Here is an 18,998-nt window from a genome sequence, read left to right as displayed (position 1 = left end):
TGTAATTTATTAAACTTTCTGTTCTCTGCAGACGTTAGTTATTTTAGAAGGATTCATTACTTTATTGTCTAAAGAAAAAAGAGAGGAAGTAAATCACCAAAACGTTGTTGATTGTGTTACCTAAAGAAAAGGGATTTTTTGTTGGCGTTCTATATGCCTGCCTTATAAATACTGATTAGTAATTGGTGTATTGAACCTCCCTTCTGGCTGAGACTTTGCTTGCCTACCGTCCTAGTGAAACTGGAAAGGCCTTCGGGCGACCAATAATCCCTTCTTCCTAAACAAAATATTTTATTGAACCTAATCGTAAGATTCCGAGGCTTTGTAGAATATTTCGTAGCGAGATTTAGATTTTAATTAGGTTTCTTTTAGCATAATTTGAAGGCCGCTGTTCTGCTTGCGGTATAATATCTAGTGAATCAGAAAGATAGTTCCTCTATTCTTCAAACAAGACCAAATGATTGTTCAATTAGGGTCCAAGCAAAAAATCCTGTTCGCGCTGTAAACGAGCGTAATGGTTCTAAGAATTTTAGATAATTTTTATTCCGACAGCGGTTGGGGCCATTGTAAAAGATGAGATCTCAACAAGGTACAAGTTTTCGAAAGGATTTTAATTTACTTTCTGGTTCGATGTTAGCTAGTCTAAAGCAGAAAACCTAATATACTATATTCATACTTAAATTAATTCTCTATTTACAAATGTATACATGGCTCCAATTTTGAAACAAATTAATTTTCTATTTACAAATGTATAGGTATGGCTCAAATTTTGATACGTTGAAACGAAATCAGGGTTTGAGAGTCAAATTCGCAAGATATTAATCCGTCCTTTTTCTATTCAGATCTACCAGTCCTAAGTAGAGACTGAAATTGGAAATGAACAAATTAACGTCACAAACCTATCCAAAACTAAATTGGTCATAATCATAATTTTGACCATTGGTACAGTCGGTCTCTGGATTATGCCTTAAAGAGACTGTAGACACCAAAATATAGAAAATTAAATTTATGTGCGTAAAATTAAAACTTTCACGAACAAAGTTTCATCTCATTTGTCAATACGATATTTCCATTTCCATTTGTGTAAACATTAATGTCATGCAAGTAATTTATTAAATGATTAATTAACAAAGAATACGGAAATTGTATTCGTCTCGTATAATTATTGAATGTATAAATTTTTCTTCTTTTAATAAAATCCTTTAATAACTTTAACTATACTAGATTAGGCTTTATCTAATAATCTCCGTAGTCTCAGGAGACAGAAAAATCGAAACCTTGGGACCAACGTCCGGATCAAGTACTCATAACTAATCATACGATGTGATGCAATAAGTATGAATAAAAAGGAGCTGAGCTATGAAAATTAGTTGCGCACGACCAGCATTAAGGACGCGAATCATTAGCTATCGACGCATTACAACCATTACTTTTAGTGCATACACTAAGTATTATGGCATCGAAATAAACTTTGATGTTCTGAATATTCCTTAGTAATCTCGTTTTGTAGTTACTAGAATTTAGTAAATCGCACGAACGACTTCAGGATTCTCAAAATAAACTGCGGTGAAAATTTACACATATCATAAAATAAGATTAATGAACGTAACATCTGAATAACGACAAGAGCTTTCATATTAAAAAACCTTGAAACAATATGTTTCGATTGTATAAAGAAAATGTGAAGGTCAAGGTCCTTATATAGACTAGAGGTGATATGGTGATGAATCACTCGACAGGTGAGAGTATCACTGTCCTGTGTATTCAAAAATCAAACTCGCACAATTATAATTTGCGTAATTACTGGTGGTAGGACCTCTTGTGAGTCCGCACGGGTAGGTACCACCGCCCCGCCTATTTCTGCCGTGAAGCAGTAATGCGTTTCGGTTTGAAGAGTGGGGTAGCCGTTGTAACTATACTGAGACCTTAGAACTTATATCTCAAGGTGGGTGGCGCATTTACGTCGTAATTGTCTATGGGCTCCAGTAACCACTTAACACCAGGTTCGTCTAACCATCTAAGCAATAAATAATAAAAAAAATCTGTCGTGGAGCAGCCGTGACACATCAATGAAATCTTCGAACTCAGGTCTCAAGGCGGTGGTTCGCGAATGAATCTACTACTGGATCGGAATCGCGACCCGCTGAGAAGATCCGGCGAGGAACTCAGCCGGCTGATGCATGGGTTAAGTTGCACGTCGAACTCTTTGCCGAGTTCGACGAATACGGTTACCGGGGTCCCTAAGCCTGCTCCTAGTGTTACAGCTGAAGGCGTCTAATGCAAGAGTTATTGGATCTGATGGATCCGTAAGGACGTGAAGGCCAAGTTTGAATTAGTGTGGCGCTACCAGAGCACAAATATGTCACAACGCTGGGAAATGAGGTTCAAGTCTTGATGCTAGGATCTAATTGCTATCCAGTCCGGAACGGTAGCTTCGTGGCAGGAATCGCCGGATATGTGGGAGATGAACTTTACCAAAAACTGCCACTCATAGCCAGCGCTCGACCCTAGGCCGGAGCCCAGCCGGGGCCATTGAGACGACAGGACAGGTTTGACGCAGAGCATATTACATCCATCTCGAACGGTATCTATAAGTGTGGGGTCACAATACCCTCTGCTACCAGAACCCAAATAAATAGTTTTGCAGATTGATTTGAAGTTTATGACGACTTTATTCCTTCGTCGTGGGAGTTTTCATAAATACACGTTAGGTCTTTACTTTAATACATGTCTGCTGGATTTAAACACCGGCATGTCGCATCGCTTCGCAAGAATACATCGTGCGTTTTATCCATTAGACTGGTAACATAATTCTGGGTCTTATAGTCGAATTATAATTTGAAGGTGTTGTGATTTCGTTATTATTATTTCTAAGTAGTAAAAGCGGTCAGAACGTCTGCAAAAAATACACAATGCAAATTACATAAACAAAACCGGAACTCAATTTAACAGTACACAATGAAGGACCGATTGACTGGCGACGATTTTCTGCTCTCTCACGATAGTGTATGTATTTGTTTTGAAACGAAAAAAAAACGTATTGTGGTAAGAACGGATTTATAAATGTGATGTAGTGTGGACCTTATGGAGGAAAATATCAAATTGGTATTTTGCATCAAAACCTATTTGCGAATCGTAAGTTGGTGGTAAAAAAAAATCACCTTTTGGTACTTGGAAAGTTCGGAATGAATTTTCAAATAAATACAAAACGTATAAATTCAATAATACCTTATTAGAAATCTAAGCATTTCATCTATCTCGAGTAAATAATTTAGATTAGCACAACGCGTTGTTCGCGTGTTTTTTAATTACACCATATATCACATTTCAGAGTGCTCGTAATGTACTTAGACAAGTACAATTTGTTTATCTTCGCATAATACGCACATTGTTTCTGGCATTTGTGTAAATTATTTTAAGCCTTAATTATTGCACATTGATTTATTTCTATAACTTTTTGCTGATCAGAAGGTTGCGTGTTCAAATCAGGTCGGGGTCACCAGTTTGGGGATACTTAACGACGAAAGGAAGATCTTCCACCGAGCGGATGATTTTGCTCGGTAGACCGACGGTCCAAATGTTGTTGTTCGGAACTTGTATAATATGCGCTTTATCTTGAAAATGTCGTAAGCGAGATTAAGGCATCTGTCAATTATCTTGCGTTGAATGATGGCTACCCGCCACAATTTCAATAAAGAGTTTTTAAAACAATTTTTTTTACACGCGAAGTGTTGATCTTCTCTTTGTAAACAATGTGCTTTAAAATATTACAAAGTTCGTTATATCAATATACAAATGTAAACATTACGTATTTGATGTTGCCACAAGTCAATCGTGGTCTGTCGTCGGACACAAATCACGTTTGAAGCCGGACACGAGTGTGTGATAACATCGTGCTAGAGTCGACTATCGCATAACTGCTGCTATAAACGCACGGTAACGGTGTACACGTGCGAAATCGAGCTGTGATATCGTTAAGCACATGTAAGTGTTCCAGCACGATTCGTGTCTTTGTTTTATTGATGACACAGCTAGGTGAAGGAAGAACAATGTGTAATAAAACAAACTTGATTTTCTATCCGTCTGCATGGATATCGGGCTATTGGTCTGCCAAGCCCACACCCGCTCAGCCGCTGGTCTTCAGCAGTACAACATGAACTTCGAAGAACCGTAGCGCCCGTACTCTCGCAGTCAACACAGGCCATTCTTATCCGACCGCGACTGGACAACGCAAAGCCGTCGTCGCCCTAAACATGTCTTGTCGGATCCCCCGGATTCACTCTCGGTGCTTTTAGGACCCTCAAGCACCGGTCACCGTCTTCGTCCAACTCGTCGATTGCGACGAAGAGTCCGACGAGCGAACTAGCCCATAGACACAGCCCACTGAGAGTCTCACCGGATCTTCTCAGTGGGTCGTGATTCCGATCCAGTGATAGATTCTGCGAAGCACTACTCTTGCTAGGGCTAGTGTTAGCAAATTCTCTCAGGTTGAGTTCGTGAGCTCACCTACCCGCCCGGGCGTAGCTGGAATAGCCCTTAGGCTACCAGCGAATAGGTAAGGTGAAAAAAAACACGCTATTTACAGCAGTCGGCTTACAGAAAGCCGATATACCTACTTTAAGAGATCTAAAGCAACCAATTCATCGCACTCCTTGATTCTGTATTGCGCATTTGCGTTGTAGATGTCTATGGGCTCCAGTAACCACTCAACATCAGGTGCGCTGCGAGCTCGTTCACCCAACTGAGCAACAAAAAAGGTATAAATCAAAAAACTTGGAGTCCAACAGCTCTGTCGCATTATCTGATCTAGTGCTCTTAGTGGACTATTAATAACACTGACGCAGCGTTAAAGCTCAGTCTAGACCTCACTAAAGACTTGTTGAGAAATTTAACGGTAATTTATGTATCAAACAAAATTAATTGGTTTCGATCTATGTCAATGGAATCGCAATTTACTATTCCAAATGTTTTATTTCAATAGTTTCCAAACTTACATTGCGTAGATAAGTAATTTAAAATAAGTAATTGGAGCATTTCGGTGCGGGCTCTTGATAGATTACCCGACATTTACTATCAAATTGTAGTACAAAATAATTTATTGCTGTACGGTTTTTGGTTGAACAATTTTATACATACTTAGTTAGATTCAATTTTAAGCTGAAATTTTATCCCTGTTGAGAAGCTTCCAGACCACAATCGTTAATAATCTTTATCAATGACATTGACAAAAATATCACTCCTCAATCTTTTAAAACATATTACTCAAGCTAGTCACTCTGTATTATTTTATTCAAAGTCACTGACCGACCCAGCATTATTTTCCAAACAACCAACCAAACAAACCAACATTAGAACTATGTGCGCTATCGGTCGATTACAGCAATACACTTGAAATTGTGATTGAGCTCATTCGATTTAGCCTGATTTTACAGGCTCAAAGGTAATTACTAGACAAACATCATCTAGTCTACCAATATAAAATTATTCAGAACAGAAAAAAGAGGAAAATTTCGTTTAGTTTTAGATTATCTTGGACTTGAAAAAACGCATTTTTTATTTTTTTTATTGCTTAGGTGGGTGGACGAGCCCTTCTGGTGTTAAGTGGTTACTGGAGCCCATAGACATCTACAACGTAAAATGCGCCACCCACCTTGATATATAAGCTCTAAGGCCTCAGTATAGTAATCTACAGCCATGAAATAATAATTATGTGTCGTTACTGGTGGTGGACATCTTGTGAGTCCGCACGGGTATGTACCGCCGCCCCGCTTATTTCTGCCGGAAGCAGTAATGCGTTTCGGTTTGAAGGGTGGGGCAGCCGTTGTAACTATACTGAGACTTTAGAACTTATATCCCAAGGTGTGTGGCGCATTTACGTTGTAGATGTCTATGGGCTCCAGTAACCATTTAACACCAAGTGGGCTGTGAGCTCGTTCAAACGTCTAAGCAATAAAAAAAAAATAAAAAAAATTATAAGGATATTGAGTTTCGTCTTTATGCGGATGCTCCATAGGTAGGTCTCCGTTTTTCAATGCCTACTTTTGATAAATGTTCAGAGCTTCGGAATCTATGGAACAACTCCTTCCTGATTACTAACCTACCCGATTGTAATAGGATTATACTAGAATATATTAGAATAATTTATGTAATAACAATTGTGGTCCCATATGGGTTAGCACCAGCGTCATGGTTATATCTGCCGCGGGGCGGTCATCCATCCTGGTTTGAAGAGTGGGGCAGAAATTTATTACACTTGAGTAATAGTAGTATTTGTTGTCTAGCCTTTTAAGTTACTTATTAAACAATATTTCCGTTGAGTTTGATCGCTGGTTCTTCCCTGGACTGTGGCTCTTTTTGTAGCCGTCACAAATTTTAATGAAGTAAGAATTTGAATTTGAAAAAATGCGTAAAAGTTTTCTTGAAGCTATTCGGTACGCTTGGTGTTTCCCGAGCGCTATGACATATCCTTCTTCAAACGAAGCTTGTGGAGACTTAACGGTACTTAACGGTAGCGGCTTGGCTCTGCTCCTGGCATTGCTGAAGTCCATGGGCAATGGTAACCACTCACCACCAGGTGGGCCGTATGCTCGTCTGCCTACAAGGGCAATATAAAAAAAAACTTGTGATCTGAAGGGACTCTCGAGGGACTTTGCTGCATTTACTGCGTTTAAGGACTTATTCGTATAAGCTAAGTTTTTGAAGTGAAAACTTCTTTAGAATCGTTGTGATTTCAAACCGGATGCAACGGAAAAAACGACAGGTAAGAGACACAAATACAAAAATGTGTAGGATGAAGCCAGCAAAGAATGAGACAGAAATATACATACTATTTAATACAGCGCCATCTGTGAGATTTTTTAATACTAACGTGTGTATGAAAGCTCTTGTAGTGAATTTTAATTTAGGATTATACGTGAAATTAAAATATCAATTCACAGAGGGCGCTACCTTACAATTATTTACTAATGACAAAATTTTACATATACTTAAGACGTTTAGGATAATTGTATTTTAATTTTGGAAGGTTTCACTTCTACCACGTGTGAATTGCACACATTTTGTTTTTTTAATATGAGGATCCGCTTGTTCTTATTTTACGGTAGTAATCATCATGTCTTTTGAATACAGCTGTAAACAGTAGCAACATTACAACGACATGGTTTTAACTGAGAAATTGTTTAATGCTATCTACACAGGTGATTTACCTGTGCTATCAAGCACGTATCGAATCACCGAACCACGTTGCTATTATTGAATTTTGAACTTAATTATTGCAGCGTGAAGTAGCAAAAATGTTAGAGCGTAATTACATTTAATTTGTCGTCTCGGTTTTACAACAACGTACGAAATCGCAGACTGGGCCTTTCTGAGTTCCGCGACCGGTTTTATGACCTCATTCCAGTTTCAGCTTTTTTACCGTGCGACCGTTTTCACGCGAGTCTCTGTGGCGACTCTATTGCAGTTGTAATAAGTACTAAATTTCTTTGTACGTAATTACTGAACTGAATCTGTCTGGCCGGAGATGAGGCTTGAATTGTTTTATTTAGCAACTTGAAACCTAATAGTATAGAGGGAAGGTTGAAAATCGAAAATTTAAAATTATAATTGCACTTAATTGCGTAAACGCGCATCTGATTTTTTTTGTTAAAAACAAAGTTTAGTTTATATTGTCTTATACCTCGCTTAATTTTTTATTTTGTTTACCAGTTTTCCGCTGTCCAACTTTTTATACGAGGTGAATTCTTCTGGTAATGAAATAAGGCTGTCCTATTTTTGAATTGCTTTGTACATACAGCCCCAGAGTCTGCGATTTGCACAATGTGAACACTAGGAACAAACATAGGCTTGCGTTGCCGGCGGCTCGAATTAAGAAAATAAGCAACTCTTTTAGGGGGCTGGGTGTACAGATTTTCAACAAGATCCCACTAAACGTTCAACTACTACCTGTTCATAGATTTAAGAAAACTGTTAAGGAACGTTTGTGCAACAAGGCGTATTATTAAGTTAAGGATTATTTACTAGATGGCACGTGGGAATGAGGCGCTCGCTCCTGGCCTTTTCATTTTTCATTATTATTATTATTTTTTTAATTGTATTTTTTTGACTTGTTTTTTCTTTTATTGTGAATATTTCTATTTATTTAAAAAAAAAAGAAAATATTTGAGAAAAAACAAAAAAAAAAAGCCAGCTGAGTTTGTTTCGCCGGTTCTTCTCAGGACTGTGGCTTTTTTTTGGAACCGGTGGTAGAGTTAACATTGTTATTTGTATTTTGACATTCAACAAGTGTGTCATACTGACATCTAAGTTGAAATAAATGATTTTGAATTTGAATTTGAATTTGAGACGCAGAGGATACATCCGTGATACACCCGCTGACCCTTGCATTAGACGCCTTTAACTCTAACACAAGAAGTACTCGATAACCGTACTCGTCGAACTCGGCAAAGAGTTCGACGTGCTACCTAATCTAAGCATCAGCCCGCGGAATTCTCGCTGGATCTTCTCAGCGGGTCGCGATTCCGATCCGGTAGTAGATTCATACGCGAAGCAGCTACTCTTGAGTTGTATGTCTCCATTGGAGGGCTCGGGTAGCTGTTAGCAAATCCTATCCCCCTGGCTGAGCCCTTACTCGCCCCCTTGTTCTGGTAAAACTGGAAAGGTCTCCGGGCCACCAGTAATCTCTCAAACATAAAAAGAACACCCGTAATGTTACTAAATAAACGATTAATTTATATTTTTAACGAAATTTATTTACTTTTGGCTCATTAGCCAAGAAGGAAACAGGTAAATACGTGTGTTTAATGACATCCTGCGTTTCCTCTGAAATAAATGAAGTTTAAATCGAGTTTAATGATAGATTTCTATTATTTTTTTTTTGTTATCAGCTGTATCGTTGCGTAGACACAATTAAAATTAATTTTGCGGCTTAGTCTCTCATTAGATTTGGTTTGTCCAATCCGTTGCCTGTAGCCACGAAATCCCTAAACCAGGATTTTTTTTTATTGCTTAGATGGGTGGACGAGCTCACAGCCCACCTGGTGTTTAGTAGTTACTGGAGCCCATAGACATCTACAACGTAAGTGCGCCACACACCTTGAGATACAAGTTCTAAGGTCTCAAGTATAGTTACAACGGCTGCCTCACCCTTCAAACCGAAACGCATTACTGGTTCACGGCAGAAATAGGCAGTGTGGCGGTACCTACCCGCGCGGACTCACAAGAGGTCCTACCACCCGGAATTACTAAAGACTACTAAAATAATTACTAAAAGATAAAGGAATTACTAAAGTCCGTTTCCCAGGTGTCGACATAACTAAAACTGAGTTTGGAAATTGTTGAGGCCTAAATATCGACCCTTAAGTTAAGACCCTTAAGAACGTAAGTTCGTATTTCAAACTTTCAAGATAATGTATAAGTTGTTTCACGACTACCAATTTGTTATAAGAATTATCAATATATGTATTAGTAGGTAGTATCATTCGATAGCGCTAAGCGAAGTCAACAAACGTGCCCAACTTCTTCTTTTTATTCCTCAGATTGGTGGACGAACTCACGGCCCACCTGGTGTTAAGTGATCACTGAGGCATATAGATATCACTAATTTAATTGTCACCTATCTGGAAACATGAGTTCTAAGTCTCACTTTTTACAGTAAAACGGCTACCCTAGTCTTCAAACCGAAACGCATTACTGCTGCTACAGTAGCAATACGCGAGGTGGTGGTACCAAGCCATGCGGGCTCACAAGACGCCCTACCACAAGTAATTATGCAGATCAAAATATTTCCGTGGGGTTTTAATTTTTATTACACGATGGAAAGCTCACCGAAAGTTTGTACATAATAAAAAACAAATCGCCAAGTCAAAAAGTGTTTATACGATGGAAAACTTCGTTCGCTTCGTTGAAAGTTCGTACAAGATAATTCGCCAAGTCAAAAAGTGTTTTTTTTAAATTGGTAAATATTTTGTATTTAAAGGGAAAAAAATATAGACAGGATTTCTAAAGTAATTTGTCTATGCAAGACTGCCGTTTTTTTATTGCTTAAATGGGTGGACGAGCTCACAGCCCACCTGGTGTTAAGTGGTTACTGGAGTCCATAGGCATTTACGACGTAAATGCGCCACCCACCTTCAGATATAAGTTCTAAGGTCTCAAGTAAAGTTACAATGGCTGCCTCACCCTTCAAACCGAATCGCATTACTGCTTCACGGCAGAAATAGGCAGTGTCGTGGTACCGACCCGTGCGGACTCGCAAGAGGTCCTACCACCTATAATTACGCAAATTATAATTTTACGGGTTTGATTTTTATTACACGATGTTATTCCTTCACCATGGAAGTCAAACGTGAACATTTGTTGAGTACGTATTTCATTAGAAAAATTGGTACCCGCCTGGGATTCGAACACCAGTGCATCGCTGAACACGAATGCACCGGGAATTTTATCCCTTAGGCCACGAAGACTACTGTGCAGCTCATTTAGGAAAAGGGGTCTTTTGCTCAAAATTATTTGAGAATCCCTGCTCTAAAGAATTCGAAATGTTGGTAATAATAAAAAAACGTGATATTAAACTGTAGGAATAGTTTTAATTATTACATATTAAGTATCTATTATCTTCATCATCATTTTCCTACCTTTCTCCCAGACACCTGGGCTCGGCGTAACATGTTTTTTTAACATGTGAGCGAACCCCTCTTACACATATCGTCTTTCACGCAATCCATCTATTTCTTCTTAGATCTACCTCTTCCTCTATATCCTTCCACATTCATAGTTAACACTCTCTTACTAACCTCATTTTCATTTCGTCTCATCACATGTCCATACCATCCCAAACGCGCACTCCTCAGCTTCTCTGTTACAGGTGCCACTTTCAGACTTCCTACTATGTAAACGTATGTTATCATTTTGTATGTATAAATATATATTATATTAATAGCTTTGTTGGTAGTCAAGTATTTGTTTTTTTCCCTATCAATTCGACGTAAATATTTTTTCCCTCAAATGATTAATTTAAATCTATTTGTAATCATTTCATAATTTAAGTTGCATTATATTTAGTGAAATAATAGATTTTTTTATATTTATCGATGTAAACTATTTCCCTGCTCACCTAGTGTTAAGTGGCCTCTAGAGACCGCGGACATCACGTTATGAATACCATCACCCATATTAAGGCATAGACATAGACATTACCTCATTCGAATTGGAAACCATAAAGGACGACAGTTTCGCGGCAGATATATTCAGAACAGTGCTACCTTCTCATGGTCCCATCAGTAATTTTAATAATAAATATATAATACATTCTTAATATTGTTTATGTACCTATTTAAACCTTAAGGCACGCCGGCTAAGAAGGCATCTATATTTATGGTAAGATCAAAATAACAATGCTTTTAGGTAGGAAAACAAATTTCCAGGGTCTGTCTTGGTTTTTTACTGGTGGTAGGACCTCTTGTGAGTCTGCGCGGTTAGGTACCATCACCCTGCCCATTTCAACCGTGAAGCAGTAATGCGTTTCGGTTTGAAGGGTGGGACAGCCGTTGTAGCTACACTGAGACCTTAAAACTCATATCTCAAGGTGGGTGGCGCATTTACGATAAAAATGTATATGGGCTCCGGTAACCAATTAACACCAGGTGGGCTGTGAACCCGTCCACCCATGTACGCAATAAAAATATTTAAAAAAACTCTCAGGTTGCGTTCCATGAGCTCACCCTTCTGGTTTGTAGCTGGTGGAATAGCCCCATAGGCTACCAGCAAATAGGTAGAGAAAAAGGAATACCGCTGCCAAAAGTAGTACAACCAGAAAAAACAGAGAAGCAGTCTAAGAAAGTTTATCGGCAGCGTAAATTGTAATGAATTTTTGCAGCTAGTCTGATGTCAACGGACATCGGAAATGTCAAGGGCGGAGCCAAACCTTTGCACATCGTAGAGTAGTTTCCATAAATGTCGTAAACATCACATATATCTGAAGGAGCATCGTGGCATTTGATTGCGGAATCCGAGAGAGAGCATTCAGATCTTATAAATTTCGCAATAAAACGCCTAAGCTTTTTTTAGAAAGGAAGGATTACTGGTGGCGCGGATGCCTTTCCAGTTTCACCAGGACAGGTGGGCGAGTAAAGGTTCAGTCAGAAAGTAAGGGATTTGCTAACAGCTGCCCGAGCACCCGCAAAAGAGACCTAACAACTTAAGAGCAACTGCTTCGCGAATTAATCTACTACCGGATCAGAATCGTGACCCGCTGAGAAGATCTGGCGATAAACTCAGCTGGCTGGCTGTATTGGCTTAGGAACGCCAAAGCTAAAAGTAATACCGTAGCTAGGATTCGACTGTGGTAAATTATGCGTCACAGCCGATTTCGTTAAAGTTTCGCGTCTTAGTCATAGCTCAGCCTACAATGGTCCTACAGTCGTTCAATTTGCATTAATTACCTTGTGCGTATTGAGAAGGCACAGCGCTCAGATAAGTTCGTGTACGTCACGTTTTACGGTGTTGTAACAGGACTTCCCAATTCGAACGTTAAATGTTAATTTTGTGGTTTTATTATGGTAATTTCCTCAAAATATTTGATGGGATTCTAAGTAAAGTTTTTTTAATTGTATTTTTGATCGTGACCACGGAATACTTTATGTAAAGTGTTTAGCCGAGCCCAAAGGTATCACAACTTGAATATAACCAATCGCCTTGAGACATGAGGTCGAACTTTCGATTGTATTTCTTAGTGGCTTTTTCACCATTTGAATAGGAAGTGCTTCCAAACTGCTGCGAATCAGAAATAGACCATCAACCTTCGGAGGGTCACAATATGCCCTAAAACTAGCAATGGCGAGTTGACGATCACAGTTCGCTGGTTTAATTGGTCCGATTTATTTTGCGAATCAGTAATTTTGTTCTGTTCTTATTGTTCTGTTCCACAGCTTCTAACTGATTATTTAAAATCCATTTAGCTGGGAACACCCTAGCTCATTTGATTAAAAAATTCGAAACGCGATATATTCCATCACATTCGCAAACCCTAGGCTAGCTACTAGCTCCCGCCCTATTGTCAGGACGGGTACCGGCGACGGCGAGCCTGCGGCGCGCACTGTGCGGTACCGTAGGTTTCGTGGAGTCGGAGTGGTGGAGCTCGATGGGGTTTAGTCGGTAGTCGGTTTTGCGGGGCGAGTCCTGCGTGGTAGACGCCGCGCAGCGCCTCGCGCGCCTTTCTCAAGGCGTAGTCTCCCGGTAGGAATTGGAAGAAGAGGAGGACTTTGGTCTTCCTCTTCTCCCTCTTCTTCTCTGGAGGCGCCGGAGTCCGACATAACCCGGTCTATTACCCCTCTCGACCGGGTATCCGTAAATGGATTCCCCAGCGTTAAAAAAAAAAAGGTTAGCTACTAGCTAGACTAGCTACATACTGTCTACGTATAGTATTGAACATCTGCAAGATATGAGCTTATGGATATCATCTGTTGCAAAGGGTGAAAAAGTTTAGGCCCAACTGATCTAAGTTATTATTACCCGGGGCCATAGATTTGAGTTCTTCGGTCACATTGCCAGAAAAAAGCGATGACTATCTTGAACAATTGTTAGAAACTGGAAAGAATGCAAGCAAAAGATCTCGTGGCCGCAATCCAATGCGCTGGTCTGACCAAATTCGCACCACTCTAGATACCACAGCTTACGATACACACTGCCGAGAATAGAGGAAGATGACGAAACATCAACCAGAGAAGGATAATGGGAGAAGATGGTTACGACTCTTAGATATGAGGAATGTGAATGCAAAGAGGAGGAGGAGGATGACACCCAAGTCTCATTGTTATGTGCGATCACTGTACCACCCTTCAAAGGGGACCCACGATTGCTTCACGGCAGAATTAGCTACCTAACCATAAGGATAATGGTAAATTAAATTCATATTGTAATCTATTTTGTACCACATATTAACCATTTATTTCCGTGAACATTTAAAAATTTAATACAACGAATATTTTTCAGTGTCAAAACGTATGAACAAAGCATATGTTAATTGTTACATATTCAAATTAATTCATGAGTTTTGCAAAATGAATATAAATATTACAGCAAATAAAACTAATGAGGCACTTTATATGTTTCGTCGAAGTAATATTTTTCGGAATATCTATGTAATTGATAATTAAAATAACATATGTTTAATTAGAAAATTTCCTTTTTTAAATTATCATTCTTAATATCGACGCTCATGACGTATTCATATGTACTAGAGGTCCCGCAGTAGTCGAAAATCGACTATATTTAATTGGAATTGTAAGATTGTACACTATTATGATTGTATATTATCACAAATTTCATCAAGGCTACACCTTAAAAAAAATTAATAAAGACAAACAATATTTAATCTATTCTCAATTTGACCACAGACGTCAAGAACAAAAGTTTGAAAATAAATAGTATGCATGCAAGTGTGCGTCAAATACATGGTATGTAGTGTGTGTAATGTTTTCTTAATTGATTTAATGTATCTTTTATGCATTATTTTACAAAAATATTAGCATTGTGCACTTCTTCTCTATATACTCTATAAGTGTGGAAAATTTCATATTCCTCCGTCCGCGCAATTTTCGTAAAAAGGGATACAAAGTTTTTGCTTCACGTATAAATATATAGGTTTGGGTTTTTTCATATTTTTCCGGACACTCACAGAGCGTGCGAAATTTTAGCCAATACTACTTAGACTAATATTATAAATGAGAAGGCTTTGTATATATAAAGTTTGTTTCTGCATCACGCAGGATTGGCTGACTGAAATTTCTTAGAAAGATTTCTTTATTTTTTAGTTTTTATTTATTAATTTGGAAAAATAACAGAAAAAGTACATTGATATAGGTAGAAATAGGTAAACAAAAACTAAACAAGTTTCCACCAGTAACATTGCACATGAGTAGAAAACGAACATAGAAAAAACAGCTACAAATATGAGTTATGAAGTCGCCGTGGCCTAAAGGATAAGATGCCCGATGCATTATGCAACTACACCGGTGTTCGAATCCCACAGGCAGGCACTAATTTTTGTAATGTAATACGTACTTAACATAACATAATATGTTAAGCACGTATGACTTCCACCCAAAAATCAAACTCGCAAAAAATATGATTTGCGTAATTACTGGTGGTACAATGCTTGTGATTCCACAGGGTTACCACCATCCTGCTTTTTTTTGCCGTGAAGCAGTAATACTTTTTAGTTCGAAGGATGGTGCAGCCATTGTACTGTAAAAACCGGGACCTTGTCTCAAGGAAGGTGGCGGCATTTACAGATGTCTATGGGCTCCGGTAACCACTTAACACCAGGTAGACCGTGACCTCATCCATCCACCTTAACAATAAAAATTAAAAAAAAGGTATTAATAAAGGTAGACCGTGAGCTCAGCTTAACAATAAAAATTTTAAAAAGATATTAATAAATTGAAGTTTACAAAAAGGCAACACAAATATAATTTATAGTTTGGATCAATGTATTGAATACTGTTTTATCGTGTTAAATGATGTGCCCTAGACAAAGCCGGGTATTTCAGCTTTAAAAAGATAAAAAGTATGAATTGTATGATTAATTTGCAGAAAAAACTAGACTAGAAGGTGGTGTGAGGTTTAGTTGATGTTGAGTTCTCCTACAGTGGTAATAACAAATGCAGCATACCTATATTAGAAATAAAATAAGCAAAAATAAACTAAAATACGTTTACTTTCAATAGTTTTAGATAAAACTGGTTTCCTTAACTGCTATTTATACATATTAGCCGCGCGTTTAAAACAGCCTTGGCCTATTGAAGATTTCATGCATTTATTAACTAACAAGTTATTATGCAAAAGCAAATAATGCATAGAGTAATAATGAAATGCATAAAAAAAAAAAAAATTCCTATTTTTTTTTTGTTTATTATTTAACGCAGGCATGTTTTAAAATGTTTCGCGAATTTTCCTTAAATTTATATTATAAACGTTTTAAGCGATTAAAATTTATTGAAATAATCTTAATAAAATCTCTATTTGTTAATAATAAAATTTAAAAAAAAATTACCTTACTGTCAATTAAAATTTTTCGAAATCTCAATACACCGTAAGCACATCACTACGCGCCAAACCGCACAGTAATTTATAGAGGTTCAATTTATTGACAGCGCCCGATGACTGCCACTGTCGTACTGGCTGAACTACATGTGCGAAACCTGCGTCAACGCAATTCATCAACAACCAGCCTTAAAAGATCTATTCGAACCGTAGATCCTCCACTTTTTCATGGACAATCATTTGGAAACTAAAACAACGGGGTAGGTCTTGTGTTTCGGTAAGGGCTTTTCACTTAATTTCACATACCCGCAACTTGTTTAGATAAAAAAAAAAAAATTAACTTAAGAAATAAGTATATTACTTAATTTACGGTGAAATATTAATTGGGTTTTCGCAAGGTAAGAACATTATCATATTATGCATTTTATCAAAGTATGTATAAAAAAAATCACAAAAGTTATAATTCTCATGCAATGATTTTCTCCTGTGTTACGGGCACTGCAACACACACGACACAAGCATAAAAACTCCCAGACACACATAATCATTTCAACAGAGATCCGAACCCAGACTCCGTGACATAATAATCAGATCTCACAGTTTTATCACTACATAGTATAAAACAAAGTCGCTTTCTCTGTCCCTTTATCTGTCTGTCCTTATGTATGCTTAAATCTTTAAAACTACGCAACGGATTTTGATGCGGTTTTTTTTATAGATAGAGTGATTGAAGAGGAAGGTTCATACGTATAATAACATCCATTAAATAGTGGAGAAATCAATAATAAATTACAGTTTCCGAAGCGAAGCGAGGGCGGGTCGCTAGTAAATTATGTAGTTGAGTTATCGTAATGTAAATCAGATGTAGCTGCCACCAAACAAGAAGTTCTACTTCAGAATGCGAAAAATGTAGACTTCATTTAAAGTGTTACTATAGATATCTGCAAAAATGGGACCGGTTTGATATCTATGTCCCTTCTTAACGCAAAAGGCATATATTTCGAACAAAATACTTTACCTAAAAAGTAGAAGCCTTTTCGAAGAAAAATACTTCTTCTTTCACTGTATATTCTAGTTCAGCACAGATTCTTCATTATATCTCCATTCTCGTTAAAATAACTTCACGTCAGCGCAAGCTGTTGTTTTCAACCCAACTAATAGTTAGCGTCTGCAGTACATATTTGTGTGACAGACATCATCAGCATACTTTGAAGTAACAATATGGCCTTTTCTTGACAGAATTTTTGTGTTTTATTTATTTTACTCAAAGCATATATAATGCATGACCAACCTGTACTAGCTTAGTATAATAGAAAGAGTTGCATTGAGCGAAATAAAGAAACGTAAAAGTGTAGTAATGCAGCCCAATAAAATATCTTAGGAACTAAACATTACCTGAACACAAAAGAGCCATATATTCAGAATCTCAAAGAATGCACTTGAGTAACTTATGGCTAATGAGTGCAAGGACTTCAAGATTTGAATGTGAATGTTGGTGGGGGCTAAGTTTTCCCTTTACCTCCGCTTCACTTAAATGCCATTGAACCGTATCTGATGTCATCATATGACTTGGTTGCCGTCACACGACCATTAAAATGTTGATAAAAAAAAATTTATTGCTTAGAGAGATGAACAAGTTCACAGCCCATCTGGTGTTAAGTGGTTACTGGAGCCCATAGACAATTACAACGTAAATGCGCCACTCACCTGGAGATATAAGTTCTAAGGTCTCAATAAAGTTACAACGGCTGTCCCACCCTTTAAGCCGAAACGCATTACTGCTTCACGGCAAAAATAGGCAGGGTGGTGGTACCTACTCATGTGAACTCACAAGAGGTCCTACCACTAGTAAGCAAGAGGTCTTACCACCAGTAAACAGACCAGATTTTGCCATTTTTATGTGAACAGTGGAAAGGTTTGTTTGTGAGTTGCAACAATGACCTACTTATAACGCCTTCCAATCCGAAGGCTAATGATATACCTTATTTCAATATATCTAAAACTTCCATCAAATATTTCAAAGTGAAGGGTAGTATTGACATTGCACAATGAAAAATATGTTTTTTTCAAAAGCGACTAAACGGGCATGTTACGTCGGTGTAATGAGGAAGGATTGAAAATAAATAAAATAACGGTAATTTTGTGGACGGATGTAAGTTCAAATAAAGGATAGAATGTAAGAGAAAAGGAGGGGTCACGAAAGATTAAATACTGTGCAGACACTATGGAGTCGATTAGAGGCAAAGGTAAAAAGATAATTGTTATATTCTTACGGGGTTATGTTTAGCTATATGAAATACTTCGTGCCCTTAAGGATTTTTAAATTATCCCAGACTTCATATATCTAAGCACTACTTGCTTGGGTTTTATTATGACGTCAACAAAGCATATAGACCGGTCTTTATTGAGATACTTATCACTTACGCTTATGAACCTTTGCCAAAGTGTCACATTAATGAAGTGTAAGATACATTAGTTCTATCTGTAGAAAATCTATAAGTTTGGACATTGGCCCAGTAGTGAAGAGGAAGGGTATTGATAATCTGAGGCTATTGCGTTAATGGTAATCAATGGCATTAATTGAAAAAAAAATTTCACGAATAATTCAATAAGCAAACTAATCCAGTGTCACAGAGCACTCACTGAGTTTCTCACCGGATCTTATCAATGAGTCACGATTTGGATCCGGTGGTAGATTCTACGAAGCGCTGCTCCTACTGATACATTCTCTCCGGTATAGCCCTGTGAGAGCCCTAGTTACAGCGTAGCTGGACTACTTCCTTAGCCAGCAGCTAATAGTTAAGAATGAAAAACAGTAAACAAGAGAGAATTAAAACATTTTTAGTTAAATGTGAATTAGAATATGTGAATTTGTAAATAGCTACAATGCACTGACAATAGATTGCTATTAGTCAGGAAAAATGGTATTAGTAATTTCCTCAAGCCCGCACGTTTTA

The 18,998-nt window shown here is 37.8% G+C and overlaps 1 protein-coding gene across 2 annotated transcripts in view; it reads right to left on the bottom strand.

Annotated features, from left to right (window-relative positions):
- LOC114244020 (proton-coupled amino acid transporter-like protein pathetic) overlaps positions 1-16,189 on the bottom strand; it is a 48,840-nt gene extending 32,651 nt beyond the window's left edge. Inside the window, exon 1 of one of the 2 annotated variants that reach the window (XM_028175700.2) lies at positions 16,052-16,189. The gene's annotated coding sequence lies outside the window, so the exon portion shown is untranslated. The remainder of the gene's footprint in view (positions 1-16,051) is intronic. The other variant, XM_089732449.1, reaches the window with a different exon arrangement.
- Positions 16,190-18,998: the final 2,809 nt, after the last annotated feature.

The sequence above is a fragment of the Bombyx mandarina genome, chromosome 13, assembly GCF_030267445.1.
Source record: "Bombyx mandarina strain Sakado chromosome 13, ASM3026744v2".
Classification (NCBI taxonomy): domain Eukaryota; kingdom Metazoa; phylum Arthropoda; class Insecta; order Lepidoptera; family Bombycidae; genus Bombyx; species Bombyx mandarina.
Note: the sequence above shows the minus strand (reverse complement) of the source record. Positions and strands in the feature narration are given on the sequence as shown.